Source organism: Paroedura picta, chromosome 9 (assembly GCF_049243985.1).
Source record: "Paroedura picta isolate Pp20150507F chromosome 9, Ppicta_v3.0, whole genome shotgun sequence".
Lineage (NCBI taxonomy): Eukaryota > Metazoa > Chordata > Lepidosauria > Squamata > Gekkonidae > Paroedura > Paroedura picta.
In genome coordinates, this window is record NC_135377.1 from 1,896,398 (window position 1) to 1,913,391 (window position 16,994).

The 16,994-nt window shown below is 54.7% G+C and overlaps 1 protein-coding gene across 1 annotated transcript in view; it reads right to left on the minus strand.

Moving 5' to 3' along the window:
- ZC3H3 (zinc finger CCCH-type containing 3) overlaps positions 1–16,994 on the minus strand; it is a 210,023-nt gene that overhangs the window by 88,429 nt on the left and 104,600 nt on the right. The gene's annotated exons all lie outside the window — the stretch shown is intronic.

A 16,994-nucleotide genomic window follows, 5' to 3' on the forward strand; every position in this document is an offset into this window, starting at 1 on the left:
TTTGCTTTATAGTCCTACTGTCATGGTCAGTCTGATGAAGGGTGCTTGCCCTTGAAAACTCATGCCTTGAAAAAATCTTTGTTGGTCTTAGAGGTGCCCCTGGACTCTGGTTTTGTTCTGTTGTGCTAATTCAGACCACCATGGCTGCCCACTTAAATCTGCCACAAATTGTGTTTGTCTCGAAGGTGCTTTGGAAGTCTGGCCCTTTTCTGTTCTTGCAGACAGACTAACACGCGCCCCCCCTCCCCATCGTGCTCTACCTGAAGAAGAGAGCCGTGACTCCCGAAAACTGCCCATCTTGATCCACAACACAAACCAGAGGCTGTCTGAACTTGCCACTGATCAACTGCAGGGCTGAAAGGATGTGTTGCTCAGAACACGCCGGGAACAGAAAGGAGTTCCTGGAAGCCAGCAAGCCCCAGGCGTCCATCCCCCAGGCCTAACCCCCCCCCCCCACGGCAGACCCATGGAGATGTCCAGGGCCCCTTTCTAGCCAAAATTCTGAGCATTGGGGCTCCTGCTACTGGGCTTTCTATGCAAAGGGCTGGGCTTTCTATGCAAAAAGAGAGCAAACCGAGTCCCCAGGCAGAACGGACACAGCTGAGGGGCATTCTGATTTGTCCTGAGTGATCTCTTAGCTTGTTTCCAGCCCCTTCTCCCACACAGGTGCCACCTGGACAGCACCAAAGCCACCAAAGGAAGGCACCCGAAAGCAGTCAAAAACCCGCACTGCAAGATTAGCTCTCCCACCTGTGACGCTTTGTCCACAGGGTCCTCCACCTCAAAAATGCACATCAACTGTGATTTTTCACCCCCCCCCTCTCTCTCTCTCTCACACACAGACACAGGGTGATGAGAGCAGAACAGACACCCCGTAGCACAAAACGTTCAGGAGGGAGGCCCACGGAAACCCAGCTGCACATTCGGTGCGACAGAATCCAAGTTCAAAGCCCAGGCAGCCAAATGCTCTTTTGCCAAGTCAGCAGATCCTCCTGTTTTACGTGACTGATGTTGATTCAGCTGGCCAGAGAGGGGGGGGGGGAGGCAATGTGGGGACCCTCCCTGACATCCCAACCCCTTGCTCCCTCCCCCCACCCAAGGACTTCTAAAGTATTATCAGGGCAAACTTCCCCCGGCTAGGCAGACGCCTGAAGGCAAAGCTCACGGAGTGACCCTTTGCGTCCAGCAGCGAGCACGGGCTGCCTGACCCGTTCTTCCAGGCCACTCCAACTGTGCTGAGCCCCGATGCCACCGAGAGCACAAATTTCCACGTGTTTCTGCCTTCCCCTGGAATGACCCTACTGAAATTATTTGACTGACTTGTCATCAACAGGAGCTCTGGCCAACATGTGTCCAATTCCACCCGAGCAAAAGCCCTGCAGGGTAGGAGAGACAGAGAAACTGAGTCCCCAAAGACAGGGCGGGAGATGATTCCCATCATAAATGAAAAACAGAGAATTCCCCAAGGCCGCCCAGTGCCGTGCCATGACTAAGCAGGGATTTGAACGCAAGACCTCTGGGGAAGACCTAGGCTGGTACAGGGGGAGGTGGTCCAAAAGGCCTGGGGTCTGAAGAAGAACCCGCTTTTTACTACCCAAAGGAGACCCCAAGCAGCCCCTTCCGGCAGTGACTGACATCTCCCTCGACAGTGAAGAACTGGCCAAGTAGGACTCTAAGCCCGAAGGAGGCCCAAGCACTGAAGGATTGACACGCCTCTTATCCCACAGCAACATCCGCTGAACGCCAGCGCACCTGTGCTCTTCACACAGACATTTCAGCGAAGGCTGCACCTGCTTGGATGCCTGCCACTGGCCGCCATGCGCAGCGGAAGACGCACAGTGCCCTGCCTGCCCTCCAGAGCGCTTCGCCTGGCCACGGGAAGAGGCCTCTCAGGCTGGCTGCTTTTGCCGAGGTGGCTCCGCACCAGCCCTTGGGAGAACCTCGGGCAGAAAACCTGCAAGTGACAATCAAATTAGGGGACAGCAGATGAGCAACAGGGTTAGAATCATAGAATCACGGAGGTGGAAGGGACCCCTTGGGTCATCTAGTCCAACCTAATGGGTGGTGAGTGTCCTGCACAGTGCAGGGGGGTGGACTCGATGACCCAGGAGGTCCCTTTATGAGTCTATGGTTCTATGATTCTAGGAAAGCTGCTGAACACCCTGGAACAGGCGAGTCTTGGTGCCCGGATGAGCCAGAACTGCTTGTGAACGGGAAAGAGGGGGGCTTCCTCCATTCCACCCCCTTCCGGAAGCCGATGCATTGGTAAGCAGGGAATGGACGGGCAAGCAAGCTCAGGAGGAGGCTCGCCTGATCGGGCTAGGAAGCACTCTGACAGGCTGGTCCGTCCAGCAAGCCGACGTTCAGGGCTGCTTCTTTTTTAAAACGGAGGAGATGCCTTGCTGAGGGAGCTGCCAGCCTAGCCCAGCCGTGAACCCGGCGTGTATCCGGAGAGTCAGGGACGCAGCGATAGGTGTGACAAGGGCTTTCCACCCTCAATGCGCCTTGAAATCAATACCCGGCCATTAGAAGCAGAAGGGCCGGGCCCCTGGCTCCGTGGGCTCCGCCGCGACCCAAAGGGCGGTTCCGGTTTCTGCAGCTCTCCCGGGTCCTCCTGAGCCCGGCCCCGGACACCTCCACGCACTGACGGGTGGGCAGGAGGAGGGGGCCGCGGCAGACAGAGAGGTGGCGATAATTTACACTCTCCTGCCCATGCTTTATGGCTTTCTTAATTCGGCTCCTGCTACTATTAATGTAGTTAATGTTGAGATTATATCTATTTTCTGGCGTCAGGCGGTGATTTATCCCGGCCATTTTTCCGGTGCCGGCTCCCACGCTGTTAAATCAAGTACCTTGCCAATTAAGTGCTGACTGGGGGGAAGTGGAGGCTCTCGGAACAGATCTCTAGCCGCAAATTAAACCGGGGTGGCGGGGAAGGGGGGGGTGCTTCCTCCGGGTGGTATCCTCCGTGGGGCCAACACGATGAACCTTGCTGACTTGGGGTGGGGGTGGGGGGCAACAGAAGACAGTAAGGAAAGGGTGTGGGGAGGGGGAGAAGGGAGGTCGTGGGCCCATGAAAGCCTGAGCAGGCCAGAGCTGGGTTCTCCCCCTCCTGCCTTCCCCTGCCTCCAGAGCTGCAGGCCCACGGGTGTAAGGGGGCTCGGCCACAGCTGGGTGCAACGGTGTCGCCGTCTCTTGGCCGATGTTGCCGGTTTCCATTTCGAACACCTGTCAGCAATCCATTCGGCTCATCTCTGGGGCAGCAGGTGATGCAGCAGCACCTCTGGGGGGGGGTCTTTGCTCATGACGTCCCCATTGCCCCAGGGCCTGCTGGAGAGGCCCGACCGCCAGTCCTGAGGGACCCCTTGGCCTTCTTCTGCATCCCCCCACCCCTGCAGCCTCTCCTCGCACTGCTCTGGGAAGCACCTCCAAGGCCAGCATGTGAAAAAGCCATTAAGAAATTCCCCAAGCCGAGGAACACGGGCTGTTTTTGGAGCAGGCTTATTTTTAAACCAAAATGCCAAATATCCTTTGAATGTCCCGATGCCCTGGGATGCTCTATATAGGAAGTGAAAGCCACCAGGAATTCTGTGGCTCTGTCAGATCGATTAGCGCATGAGTCCGGACCTCCTACCTGGTGCTGACAGAACGGGAGAGGACCTCGGAGGCTGGCCTTATGCGGAAATGTTCCGGCCGGGACGGGATGGGCCGGGGGCGGGGAGGGGAGGCCTGGAGCGCTTTCCAAGAACAAGGGACGCCGTCCCCAGTAAGATCATGAGTCTGTTCTTAGCCAGGAGCAGGGCCTGGTGCTAAATTGGGCAGGGAGGGAGTGGAGCAGGAATGACACGCACCCCAAGCGGCTCCATAGGTGGCACCAGCCTTTTGAGATCGCCTTTCCCCCGTTGGCTCTTGGGCTGAAACAGGGTTTTGGACTCTGACAAAACTCAAGAGAAGGGTGGGATTCAGGAGGAGGAGAACTACCCGGCTAGCTCCCAGTTTGCTGGTAGGTTCCTTCAAGAGGTTGGCGTTGACCTTTAAAACCCTGCATGGCCCAGACCTGACACACCTTAAGGGCTGTCTTCTCCCATAGGAAGCTACCCAGTCGTTCTGGTCATCTTGGAAGGTCCTCCTTCCGTTGCCACCAACCTCTGGGGCGAGACAGCTGGTGACCCCCAAAAGTCCTTATTGGTCAGGACACCAAACTCTGGAATTCCCTTCCAGGGGAGCGTCAGCCGCCCTTACCACTACACTGTGCTGAGGGAGGGGCTGAGCAGCCGCCCCCCAGCACCACCCTCTGAAACCCACCCTCGAGAAAATCCCTCCTTTGAGCAGAGATTGTCAGTGTTGAGTGCTAGAAGAAGAAGAAGAATTGGTTCTTATATGCCGCTTTTCTCTAGCCGAAGGAGGCTTACAGCGGCTTACAGTCGCCTTCCCATTCCTCTCCCCACAACAGACACCCTGTGGGGTGGGGGAGGCTGAGAGAGCCCTGATATTCCTGCTCGGTCAGAACAGCTTTATCAGTGCTGTGGCGAGCCCAAGGTCACCCAGCTGGCTGCATGTGGGGGAGCGCAGAATCGAACCCGGTATGCCAGATTAGAAGTCCCCACTCCTAACCACTACAGCAAACTGGCTCTCTATCAATAGTGCAACACAATCCAGCAACATCTCATAGTCTGCTGGGCTTGTAAACTCACGGATCAAATCTGTGCTCTGGTTTCCAGCCCCCATCATCGCTGGGGGGGGGGGGTGTGTCTGATCCAAAAGCCAACTCAAAGGAGGGCCAGCCTTGCAGTCCAGAGGACTGAGCTGGGCGGAGAATTAGGAAGGCATCGCGGTCCAGAAGAGATTTCCGGCCACCCTCTGAAATATGCCACTAGTCTAATATTCTATTGATCACCTTGCAGAAAGTTTACTGCTCCCTTTAACGCAAGTGTCAAATTGCTGTTTAAAACAGTGTCTAACTATGTACGCCGGTTGAGGAGAAATTAGCAAGGGAATCCGATACGCGTTCATAGCCAAAGCATCACCCCTCAGAGAGCCTGGCCTCTCCAACAGCACCCCACTCCACGCACCAGCCACGGGTCTCCCGCCTCCGTCTCCCAGGCAGGAAACAGTGAGTCTGGGCGGAATGGTGAGGAGGGGCCATGGCCCAGCAGAAGAGCCTCTGCTTGGCACACAGAAGGCCCCAGGTTCGATCCCTGGCATCTCCGTCTAGACGGACCAGGCAGTAGGGGATGGGACAGGACTTTCTCTGGACAGCTGCTGCCAGTCTGAGTAGACACTGATGGAGTCTGAAGCCGGATCAGACCAGTGAGGAGGGTCCATCTAGTCCAGCCTCCTGCCTCACGCAGTGGCCAACCAGTTGCTCTGGAGGGTTGACATCAGGACGTAAAGGCAAAATGAGAGTCCTGCTGGAGCCCAACAGACATCACATAGATATCTCTCCTCCTGATCTCCTAAGGTATCAAGAGGCAGTAAGAGGGTAGCGGCAAAATATTACTACTACTACTACTACTACTACTACTACTACTACTACCACCACCACCACCACCACCACCACCACCACCACCACCACCACCACCACCATCATCATCTTCATTTCTACCCTGACTTTCTTCCGTTAACCCTGTTCTCTTCCCTTGCATTTTATTCTCATAGCTACGCTGTGAGGTCAGCTTGGCAGAGGCGACCGGTAAACTTCCCGACAGACGGAGGATTTGAACCTGGGTCCCTGTCCTAGTCCGCCCCTCCAGTCACCCCACCCGATCACAGGAGCACCGTGCGTCACCCCTTCCCGGTGGGCCAAGCAAGTCGGCTGCCTGGGATCTGTCCATGGTGCTGAAGCTCTGGCCTCATCCTCCTCTGCCTTTCCTCCGGTATTTCAGCCAGAGCCACCCTCTACTGCCCCCAACTGGCCTCGGTGGGATGTTGCCCACCACACCTAAGCACCTCCCCCAGTTCTGCCTTGCCCTGTCCACCTCGACCAGAAGAGAGAGGGCAGAACCTGGCTTTAGAAAAGGACGGGCACCCTGAATTAAACACCACCCAGCTGCCTGATACGGAGTCAGACGAATGATGCTGCTTTTTGCGTCCAAGAACTTTGGCCAACCGGCACAGTTGGAGAACATGCATGTGCCGAGGCCCTCAGGCCAAACAAAGCAGTGACCCCAATTCTATGCCCAGATGGTGCTCCCCCCCCCCCAAAATAAAATAACCAGAATCCCTGGCTAGTCTAGAGGAAATTTGCTTCTTGACCCCAAAGGGATGATAAACATTTTCCTAGGCGTGCAAGGAAGGGCCACAAGAGCCACGCTCAGACACCATCCCTTCTGCCCACCCACTCACCATCTGCCTAAATTCACAGAATCAGCCTCTCCGTCAGATGGCTATCTAGCCTCTGTTGAAAAATCTCCAGAGATGGAGAACCCACCACCTCCCAAGGAAGCCTGTTCTATTGAGGAACTGTCAGGAACATCTTCCAGATGTTTAGCCAAAAATCTGGAGGGCCGCAGTTTGACTACCCTTGCCCTAGGGTAAGAGAAAGCACCGTGCTTCCTTTACATAAGGTCTGCTAGCAGAGCCCTGCGAATTCCACCCCCAGCCTTGCAAGAAAAGAGCCGGCCGTAACGGGACTGTCCGAAGGCCACGTGTGCCACCCCAGAGGCCATGCAAACTCTAGCAAAACTCCCATCCCGACGTGTCCTAACGCCGCCAGCACAATGCCGGAGAAGAGCCCCTCAGGAGTTGAGTGAAATGGATTCACGTAGCGATCTTGATCACCAAAATCTTGATCGCTGGCACGGGGCCTGCTGCTAGCAGTAGCAACTCTGCTAAAGATGTCATTATGCCGGTGCTAATTACGGCAGTCAGCTCCCCCCCCCCTCCCATCTTCCCACCGCAAACAGAACCCTTTCAGCTCGGGCCCCGTGGAAAGAGAGGTCTGGGATGCTCTCCCGCTTTCAACTCTGCCTTGGCAAGCCGTCTCCATTTATCCCGGACGTCCATCAAGGCTCCTCTGCCACGCAGAAAGCACCGGCAAAAAGCCTGCGTGAAGCCCAATAAATATATAAATAAACCGCCAGCCTTTGAAAGGGCTGCCAAATTAAGAGCCGCAGTCGGGCTGTCAGGCTCCCGTGAGCTGCGGCTTGGCGGCACCTCGCGTGCAAAACCCACGGCTGGGCCCATTTATTAGAATGATGAAAGCGGGGGGATCTAAAAATCGCTCCCCTTCCTTAATGAGCAGCCAAAGGGATCGGTAAGCATAATTTCAGAGGCTAGTAATATTTTATATAATCGCCGAGTGGTTTAAATTGAAAACCCCCAACTGAATCAATATTTACTGCATTGAAACGAAATGAATAGTAATAAGTCACTAAAACTCCCTGTCCTGTTTCATAAAATAAAAAATTATAAAAATGAGCCCAGGCGCAAAGAGACTATCACATTAACTTTTACAGCACTCGGGGAGTCGTAACCGACTGTTCTCATAAAATAAAATTTCAAAAAACCCTGTCCTGGCAGGCCTAGCGTGGGCCAAGGCAATGTGCGTGTGTGTTTGGGGGGGGGGGGAGGAACGTGCCCTGTGGCTTCCCCCAAACCAAGGGTCTGGCAGCCAGCACCGGGGGTCTCATGCAGCATCCAGAAGCACCACAGGCCAAGACAAATGCTGTGTGGAACCGGCTCACAGCCCATTAACCCTTTTCGTGGGAAGTCACAGGACTCTCCTGCACCCCTCTCCCAGACCATCACCACGTGCCCCCCTCCCAAGGCAAGGGGCTGGCACTCCTCTGCCCCCTCTCCCCCCGCATTTTGATTTCTGCCTTTTCTGGCATGGAATCTCTTGGAAGGACTCCCTTCTGAAGGCCAACCTCCTCATTCTGGCTCTTGGTGCACAACACGATGCAGCGTGAGCTGTGTGACCATGCGAATGTCTGAACACGGGAAGACGACTCCTACTGAATCAGACCTTCCGTCCCCAGCCAAGGCAGGCGTCCGTCCCTGTGGCCAGCAACAGGATCGGGGCCCTTGCTACAATCGGGGCACGCCTGCCTCTAAGGGCTGAACATTGGACACATTAATTACTATTATTATTATTAATAATAATAATAATAATAATAATTACTCGCCGCTCTCAGCCTAGACCAGCTCCTGACGGTTTACAATTTTAAACCGTAAGAAGTACAATAAAACCCTTTATTTGCAAAAAGTGGCAGGAACCTAACCATTTAGCAGTTCGCCCTCCCCCCCAAGGATCAGCCCCAGCTCAAAAAACATGAAGCTGCCTGCGACCGGTCTTGTCTCCTCGGACTGGCAGCGGCTCTCCATGGCCCCAGGTCTTCCACGTCCCCTACTGCCTGGTCCCCCTTGAACTGGGGGCGCAGAGGGATGGCCCCTGCATGCCCAGCAGAAGCTCTCCTCCTGCACCACAGCCCCGCCCCTCCGTGGGGCTGGACATGGCGAAGGAGACCAAGCGTGCAGGATCTTGCCTGTCCTGGGAAAGGCAGCCTGATGACTTGGAGTCCCCGTCAAGTCCCTCTCCGGAGCACTGCTGCTTCTCCAGACCAGCTCCTTAGCACAGATCCAAAATGGCCATGAGTTAGGGAACGCCGGAGTTCGGAGGGAAATCTAGTCTGGCATTACGCAAACCACAGCAGCGCCAGCAGCCGCCCTCCAGCGCAGTCTTCTGGGATCCCACGGTGCTCCTGAGTTTCCCAGCAGCGAATATCTTTGGCTAGCATTCCGGCTTTCCCAGGGCTGGCTGAAACCGGCCATTGTCCTTCCTGCTTTAGTACAATCCAGACTGGATCAATGGAGAACTCTTCCATGAAAAGAAGGTATTTATTGGACCAGATGGCAGGAACCAACATCAAAATGTCTAATTCTCAATGCAGCCCCACCTGTGGATAGTTAAATCTGGAGACTGGGGCCTTCTGCTTGCAGCGGTCATCTGTGCAGCCATGTTGGTGAGATTTGAACCCATAGAGAACTTTAATCGACAGCTGCTAGAGCTAGTTTTCAGGTGCGAGATCCCCTCCCCTCATAAGCACAACTTGGGCACACTCCAAAGGGGGGGGGCTGTGCCTCCTGCTCGGTTCCTTCCAAAACACCTCTTCTCTCTGGAACATGGCCTATCTGGTTGTTCAGATATCGCTCCCAACCTCACCTTCTGAGAGTGAGAAGGTACAGCAGGTAAAGAGCAGTGGACTCTAATCTGGAATTGATTCCCCACTCCTCCCCCACATGCTGGGTGACCTTGGTCTAGGCACAGTTCTCTCAGAGCTCCCCCAGCCTCACCTGCCTTTTGTGGGGAGAGGAAGGAAAAGGTGTTTGTCAAGCTGCTTTGGGGCTCCTTTGGGTAGTGAAAAGTGGGGTGTGAAAACCAGCTCTTCCTTAATGCTCCATTACACAAAGCTACCCTGAGAAGGCTGCAGACCAAGACCCGTGAGGTGCAAAGGAGCAAAAAACCACCCCCAAACTAGAGCGTTCCCTCCCCCCTCCCCTCTTCAGAAGGGCAGCAGGGGAGAGGAATGGGAGGCTGGGGGGTCCATTCCCACACACTGCGGTTTCCACGGGACAAAAAGGGCCAAAGACGCTCATCCCCAGAGAGCAGTTCTCACCCCGACCCTGCCAAAGACTCTGAGTAGCCTCCCTTGTGCTTCTGGGGCATTGGAAACAGTCACGGTCGAGGCCGCTGGGAAGCCAGTAGACATAAAAGAGGGATGAAATAAACCGAGTCTTAGGGAACACGGCCAACTCATTTGGGATGCTTAAATATTAGATGCATTAACAATGCCCCAAAAACCTGTAATTGTGCACCCTCGACAGGGCCTTTACGAATGCTAAGCACTGTTTACAAGGCGCAGACTAACAACGCATCTCCACAAGGCCAGGGAATCAGCGCTACCAGCCGGGTCCCCTGTGCCGGCTCCCGAGGGCCGCTCTGCTCCCTGGCACATCCCTGGCGTTCACAGGATCTGGGCGCTTTGACTACCCCTGCTCTGAGCCCTACACCATGCTGGCTCTTCACCTGGCCACGTGGGAGACCAGCAGAGCCTCAGAGACCCACAGGATTGGGGGGGGGGGCTTTTTGAGAGCCAAAGTCCTCTTGGTCACGCCTGCGGACCCCAAGAATCTTGTTGGGCTCCTGGGTGCTGCCAGACTGGAATGTGGCTGTTCTACTGCAGAACGACACGGCTCTCCTTGGGAAACTGCTCCGGCCGCCTTCCTGTGCAGAGGGATGGGGAAGCCGAGTCCGGCATTCCTGCAGACCTCTCCGGCCCTAATCAAGCTTCCCGAATTCCTAGCATAGCAAGGCCTTTCCCTGACCACGGGAGGCCTCCGACGCTTCCAGACCAGCAGCATGCGGCCTCATGCCCAGTTTTATGACCCTCGTGCCCTTTGCCACCTCTCCAAATTGAGCAGCTGCGACCGTTGAGAGCCCCTGCGCCCACCTCCCCCCGCCCGCCCACCCACCCCCCGTTTGGGATGCAGAGGGGACGCTGCTGCTGGACAGATGCTCCCGGCGCCTCCTGCCTGCAAACAGGAACGCCAGGATAGTGCAAAGGAGCAAGCCCAGATGTTGTGGCACGGCCTGGCGACCCAGGGCCATGGACTTCGAGGGGGCTGGGGCTAGCTCACCAGAGTCAGAAGGAAGCAGCTTGCTGGGCCTGGGCTCGGCGGTCTGCGGCGCACGAGAGTGCTGATTCGGGGAAGAGCCCCCGCCCCGTTCCCGCGCCCCTTGCATGCTCAGCAGCCTCGGGCTCAGGAGAGGGCCATTTCCGTCAAGGAGTCTTTGCTCCTCAGCAGCAGGGGGGCTCTGATTTCCCCCACGAGGGGCGCCTGAGCGGCAGGGCAACACAATTAACAACCCCTGCGCAGTGCCAAGGCAGAATCACCACGAGGCTGCGGGTGATTGATGGAGGGCACCCGGATAACATTCCTCCCGTGCGGCAGGAAGGGGGCTTGGCTTGCACTCTCCCTCCCCCTTCTGCCAGGGCTCTTCCGCTCCTCCCAGTTCCTCTGAACACCAAACACCCTGCAACCATCAAGCTGGATCCCTGTGGATCCCTAAGGCATGAGCCTCTAGGCCAGGGGTCCCCCGTGCGGCACCCATGGGTGCCATGCTTGCTGCCAAATGTTTTGTGGAAGTGGACGGCTTTTGCTGATTAGCGGAGATCGGATTGGCTGTGCAGAGGGAAATAACACCTACCTCATAAGAGTGTCTGTTGTGGAGAGAGGAAGGGAAGGGGATTGTCCACCATCTGGAGACTCCTTTGGGTAGAGAAAAGTGGGGTATAATACCCAACGCTTCTTCTCCGACCTGTGGGTCACATTCCTCCCTCTTAAATAAATCACCAAGAGCTGTGGCATTCCTAAACTTTTGCGCACCCACAATTGTCTGTTATTTAAACAATAAGACTGGTCTTGACTAATTTAGGGTTTCTGCTATTTACTGACAGTCCTAATTGTGATCTTAAATTGTGGCCGTTGATGTATTGTTTTTATATAAATGTTGTTTTATTTACATTATAAGCCGCCTTCAGATCTTTGAGGTAGAAAGTCGGCTAATATCTGTTCTAAATACATAAAAATGAAGCTTGTTATCACTCTTGTTAGAAGCATCTGACGGCTGCATTTCCATCCCATCAGGGCCCCCAAGGCAGCGCATGCATAAAAACATCAGCACAACTAAAAATGACATTTAAAATGTTTAAAATAATTCAACAGAAACACATAAACAAATTAGACGGGAATCAGAGATGAGGCCCAATGACCTTGAAGGCATCCCCAGCAAAGTCCGTAGCTTGTACTTTCAGGGAAAACCAAAAGTTCCTTAATACTGGGACTTGGAAACTGCCAAGAACTTACTCTTGAACAAATGGTGCCCCGGATCACTTGCCAAAAGCAGGCAGCCCCCCCCCCCCCCCCACCGCCTCCCCCTCCGGCCCATTTAACTTCATTTCCGGGCCTTGCCTGACGAAGGGAAGCTTTCTTTGCATGCATATTTCTCACGCAAGGACGGGAACAGGTGGATCCATCCCTCCAGACGGAAAGAGGGCCACCTGTTCCTTTTAGCCGGGAAAGGAAGAATCAAATCAATTTAGACTTCAGCCCCCAACATTTGCCAGGCGGGGTGACCTTCCTGCCCCGGAAAGGGGCTCCCGTCTTTTTGCGCAGCCTCAAGAGACGTGGCCGGTCAGCCATCCGTGACACGTGGGCCCGTTCCGCAAGAGGCAGCCCAGATGCCAGGAGCAGCTGGAAGGAGTGCAGCACACCACTGCCTGGTGGGCTGCCAGCCCCGCGAGGGGCTTCCTGGGCAGGCCACACCTGGTAGCTGGCAAGGAGGGTGCCTCTCTGCCAAGAAATCTCCCCATCTCCCCCACCCACGTCCAGCTCAAATATTTTGCAAAACGCCTATTAAAGGGGCAAAACGCAGAACAGAATACTGACAGCAAGGGATCAAACTGGGGCGGAAGGGGCACGGCTAAAGTGAGGAGGGGGAGGGAGGGCCCGAGAGCAACCCTTTATTCCAGTCCTTCTGCTTGCATCTTCATTTCATCCATACTTAACTTCGGTCCTTTCAGCTGAGGCAGTGGTGGGCTGCACTCCTTCCAGCTGCTTCTGGCATCTGGGCTGCCTCTTGCGGAACGGGCCCACGTGTCACAGCTGATGCTGCCTTGAGCAGGGGTTGGGCTAGATGGCCTGCAGGGCCCCTTCCCACTCGAGGGTCCTCGGAGTCCTGTGATGGCCTGCATCTCTTAGGGGTATTGGGATTGTTTTATGGGGGGTTTTAAATGGTTATATGATGTTTTATTGCTATCCGCATCGAGCCTTGGCCACCTTGCTGGGAGCGGCAGGATAAAAATCTAAGAAGGAGATGTGGTTCTTATATCATATTACTGAAGAAGAAGAGTTGGTTCTTATATGCTGCTTTTCTCTACTAGAAGGAGTCTCCAAGCGGCTTCCAATCGCCTTCCCTTTCCTCTCCCCAAAACGGACGCCCTGCGAGGTGGGTGAGGCTGAGAGAGCCCTGAGATTACTGAAGAAGAAGAAGAGTTGGTTCTTATATGCCACTTTTCCCTACCCGAAGGAGGCTCAAAGCGGCTTACAGTCGCCTTCCCTTTCCTCTCCCCACAACAGACACCCTGCGAGGTGGGTGAGACTGAGAGAGCCCTGATATGAATGAAGAAGAAGAAGAAGAAGAGTTGGTTCTTAGATGCCGCTTCTCTCTACCCGAAGGAGTCTCAAAGCAGCTTCCAATTGTCTTCAGCTCTAACAGGACTGTGACTGGCCCAAGGTCACCCAACTGGCTGCAGGTGGAGGAGCGAGGGAACCAAACCAGGCTCCCCAGATTAAGGTCACCACTCTTAACCACAATCTCCAAGTGAGATGATCTCTGTCACCTGGAGAACTGAAGGGTCTCCTGGAACCTGATAATCCAACACAGTCACAGGGAGGTGGAGCTCTCAGCTCTCAGAGAGGGGAGAGAATTCACCTTCAGCAGCAAAGAGAGGAATGTTCCTGCAAAAAGATAAGCTAAGCTGCTGCAATCAACTTTGCGTGTGTCTCCATCGAATCAGGAAGTCTTCGCAGACGCCAAGACCCCCAAACTGCCTGTGGCTCCGGGACGGACAGAAGGATGAAGTCCTGGGAAATGATCATTCATCGATGCAAAGAGCCGAAAGCGAAGTCAAGCCAGCCTTCCCTGACAGCTGCAGATGTGCAGGAGGACAAACATTTATTCAAATTAAGCGAGATTCCCCCATATATCTGGGACGCGGGCCATGAGTCAACGCGGCAGAAATGAGACGCCAGCATATGGATGGCCACGACACGCAGCAGACGCGGCAGAGGGGCCTCAAAGAAAAGAGGAACGGCCTTGGGAAATTACCATATTTTTTTCTGAGACGGCCACGCCGGTGTCACAAACAAATGAGAGGAACCAGCGGCACAGACAATTATGGGCTGTCTCACTGCCACAGCCTGGCGCATCTTGCGCAGATCCTTTTTCTCCCCGGGAGCAGCAAAGGCCTGTGGGAAAATCCCCAGAATTCAGAGGGAGCTCGGCTGCTTCAATTGGCTGCCTGGGGCGAGCAGCAGCCTCTAACGTGGAGAGCCAGGTTCAATTCCCCACTCCTCCTCCACAGGAGGTCAGCTGGGTGACCTTGGGCCGTCCTCAGTTCTCTCAGAGCTCTCTCGGCCTCGCCTACCTCACAAGGTGCCTGTTGCAGGGAAGGAGGGGGGTGATGGGAAGCTGCTTTAAAGAGGAAAGCTGGATGCCACTGGAGCACAGTCACCCCCGGATGCAAGCACCGCAGAGCAGGGCCACCCTAGGGCACAGCAAGAAGGCCAGTGGTTCTTGCTCAGCCGGGGCCATCCTTAGCTGAGAGGAGCTTCTTAGGCCTTTCCCCAGTTCCTTCCCTGTCCTGTCCCTCCGGCTTCAGAAGCTGGGGCACGAGCTCACCCCCGGCGGTCTGGATTCCCCCCAAGCCAGTCTCTCCTTGCAGGCACCTGCCGTCCCTCCTGCCGGTGGAGCCTCAGAGGAGCTGTTGCTGTCCTGAAGGATCCAGAAGAACCTTCCAAACGCCGGAGAGAAGAACTCCGATGCAAAGCAATGCCCTCGTATTCCAGAAAGTTTCAGCCGTCTCCAGCACCCTCCCTGCGCCCTCCTTTCGAGCGAAACCAGAAAGAGAAGCAAGGGGAGCGAACTCCCCAGAAGCCTCTTGGGGGCTGCTCGTTCATTCTCTTTTTCTCTTTCCTTCCGCCACGGGACTCTCGCAGCCTAGCTGGAGAAATAAGGCCAAGGCCTACCAAGGGCTGGGGGGGGGGGGGGGCTTTGCATGGAGACAGTCAATTCTCAGCGGTTGGGAGGGAAGCGTCCCCCCACCACCACCACCACCACTCGTACCGGCAAAGCGGAATGGCTGGGAAGGGGCTCCAAGGGAGTTTTAATTTGCACCCGATTGGTCTGGCGCATGGGGGGGGGGGGGCAAAAACACTGCCGCGCCACCCAAAGCATCACAAGCCCCATAAGGCCCTCCATGCTGGTTTTCAAGGCTTCTTGCTTTATGCAATCCTCCACCACCCCTCCACCCCACAAAAGGAAAGGCAGCGCTGCCCTGGTCCGTCTGCATCTTGCTGGCTGGGATCAGGCCCTGGGAGCTAAATCCCTCTTGAAAGGAGGCCAGAAGCAGACCGGAGGAGGAGGAGGGAGGGAGGGAGGGGAGGAGGGAGGCCCTCATTTTCAAAAACCCCAGAAGTTTGGTACAGAGAGTTCAATGGGAGGGAATGTCTCAAACGTTCATTCTTGTATCTGAAGATTTGTCTCTTTCATTATTTCAAACGATTTATCATCCACCTTTCCACCTTGTGGACCCTCAAGGAAGCTTACGATGTAAATAAAACAGTAATCTAAAAAAAAACTCCCTAAAAGTCCCCATTTAAAATTCCAATTAGGACCAGCAACAAAGCCACACAAGCAAAGCAAAAGTGTGAGTCCAGAGTCCTTTAAGACCAATGAAGCTTAATTCTCGGTACCAGCTTTTGTGTGCAGGCACACCGCGTCAGATACCTGGCCAGTGTCTACATTCGGATACATGCACACACAAAAGCGTATGCCCAGAATTAAGCTTAAAGGGGCCCCTGGACTCAAAACTTTGTTCTGCTGCTTCAGACCAACACGATGACGCACCTGAATCTGCCAACAGACCAGGACCCTCAAATGCCGCCCTACCTAAAAGTGTCTTCGTTGTCGGCCTCCTGAAGCCTGAAAGTGGGGCAGCTGGGCATCCCTCCCAGGGCAGATTGCTCCCTCATTGTGGGGCTGACACCAGAAAGGCCCTCTCTGGCGTCTCCATCAAATGAACTCGATTTCGGGCTCACATGAGCTCTTGCTCCAGCCTAGAGTCCTTGCGCCAGCTTGGTGTAGTGGTTAAGAGTGGCAGCTTCTAATCTGGTAAACCAGGGTTGCTTCCCCGCTCCTCCCCCACATGCAGCCAGCTGGGTGACCTCCTGCTCTGCCTCCTTGCCTCCAGGGCTGGAGTTCCCAGACCGCTCCAAGCAGATAATTCTGGTCTGATCAGCATAAGAAAGAGGAAGAAGCAAATGGTGTGTGTATGGGGGGGGGGGGAACAGGACCCCTTGGGCTTTTCCTCTCTCAAGGTGCTCTCCAATCCGCTCTTCTGCCCACCCCCTGCCTTGGGGAATCTATGCTGGGGAAAGATGCACCAGAAAAGGAATAGCCCAAGATTAACACAAAACACCTCGTCAACTAAATAACCCATAATTGCTTCCCCAGGTTTGAAAGTGACAGTTTTATTTTTAATAGGATCAATTCAGAAATCTACTACTCCATTAACCAAAATTAAAAAAAGAAAATCCCATTATTCTTAAGTATTTTCATATGCATTTAAAGCTGGTCGTTAACCTCTGAGTCTCGGTTTTATTTTGTTTTCATTAGTTCCTCCAAAGTAGAGCTCAATTACTGTAGCTGCTCCCCAAAGGAGCAGGAAACCTGGGCAGGATTTATCCCCATCTCTTTGGAGAGAGAAGAAGAAGAAGTTGAAGAGTTGGTTCTTAGATGCCGCTTTTCCCTACCCGAAGGAGGCTCAAAGCGGCTGACATTTGCCTTCCCTTTCCTCTCCCCACAACAGACACCCTGTGAGGGAGGAGAGGCTGAAAGAGCCCTGATATTCCTGCTCGGTCAGAACAGCTTTATCACTGCTGTGACTGGCCCAAGGCTGCCCAGCTGGCTGCATGTGGAGGAGGAGTGCAGAATCAAACCTGGCTCACCAGATTAGAAGTCCACACTCCTAACCATTACAGCAAATTTGTGTAGTGACACGCACACAGCCCTGGAGCTGGCCAGATTCCATCCCCTAGGCTGCATGCTCCTTCCTGCCTCCAGGTTGAAACTGCATCTATTTACAAGGGACAGCAGATATGCACAGGTGAAAGAGACACAGGGTCCCCTCCACCCCCCTGGGCCTGGGATC